Source organism: Littorina saxatilis, linkage group LG17 (assembly GCF_037325665.1).
Source record: "Littorina saxatilis isolate snail1 linkage group LG17, US_GU_Lsax_2.0, whole genome shotgun sequence".
In the NCBI taxonomy this organism is placed as follows: domain Eukaryota; kingdom Metazoa; phylum Mollusca; class Gastropoda; order Littorinimorpha; family Littorinidae; genus Littorina; species Littorina saxatilis.
Window position 1 is genome coordinate 66,951,778 of NC_090261.1, and position 965 is coordinate 66,952,742.

At 40.8% G+C, this 965-nt stretch overlaps 1 protein-coding gene across 1 annotated transcript in view; it reads left to right on the plus strand.

Annotated features, from left to right (window-relative positions):
* The window catches only part of LOC138952270 (tryptophan--tRNA ligase, cytoplasmic-like), a 306,357-nt gene that overhangs the window by 74,752 nt on the left and 230,640 nt on the right, over positions 1-965 (plus strand). The window lies entirely within an intron of this gene.

Here is a 965-nt window from a genome sequence, read left to right on the forward strand (position 1 = left end):
CCGTGATGTTATTAGATGAGCATTAGATGAGGATACGGACCCTCTAGGGCTCATGTTACAGTGGACATAATGAGCTCAGATGACCGGAAACCTCGCACTTCGTTCTGTTGTGTGAGATGACCGTATTGGCGGCGTTCATCGACATTGAATAACAAGGTATTTAGTTCTATATTATTTTTATTTTTATTATTATGGTGAGCTTATATAGCGCGAACCACAATTAACTGTGCTCTCCGCGCTTTACATACTAATTTCTGCCGTGTGAAATGGAATTTTTTACAGACAGACAGACAAACAAACATTTTTTGCACACAATATATAACGCATTCACATCGACCAGCAAACCTCAAGCCTGTTAGGCGAAACTTTACCTTTCACGGCCTTTATTCCAAGTCACACGGGTATTTTGATGGACATTTTTATATATGCCTATACAATTTTGCCAGGAAAGACCCTTTTGTCAATCGTGGGATCTTTAACGTGCACACCCAATATAGTGTACACGAAGGGACCTCGGTTTTTCGTCTCATCCGAAAGACTAGCACTTGAACCCACCACCTAGGTTAGGAAAGGGGGGAGAAAATAGCGGCCTGACCCAGAGTCGAACACGCAACCTCTCGATTCCGAGCGCAAGTGCGTTACCACTCGGCCACCCAGTCCTGCTTGGGTCCTGAACATTATGATTGTGATGGGACCTGCTAGGCTGTAGTTTGACCCGACCTCATTTACATGATAGAAACAAGGTGTTGTTGTTGTTGTTGTTGTTGTTGTTGTTGTTGTTGTTGTTGTTGTGTTTTTTTAAATTTTTTATTGTTGTTGTCGATATTGTTGTTGTTGATGTTGTTCTGTTTGTTGACTGTTGGTGTTTTGGAGGATGATAATGAGTGTTCCCGTTGTAGTTGTTTTGTTTTACATATTTAAAAGAATTGTAAAGCAAACGGTGAATACTATTCTAAAACAAGCTA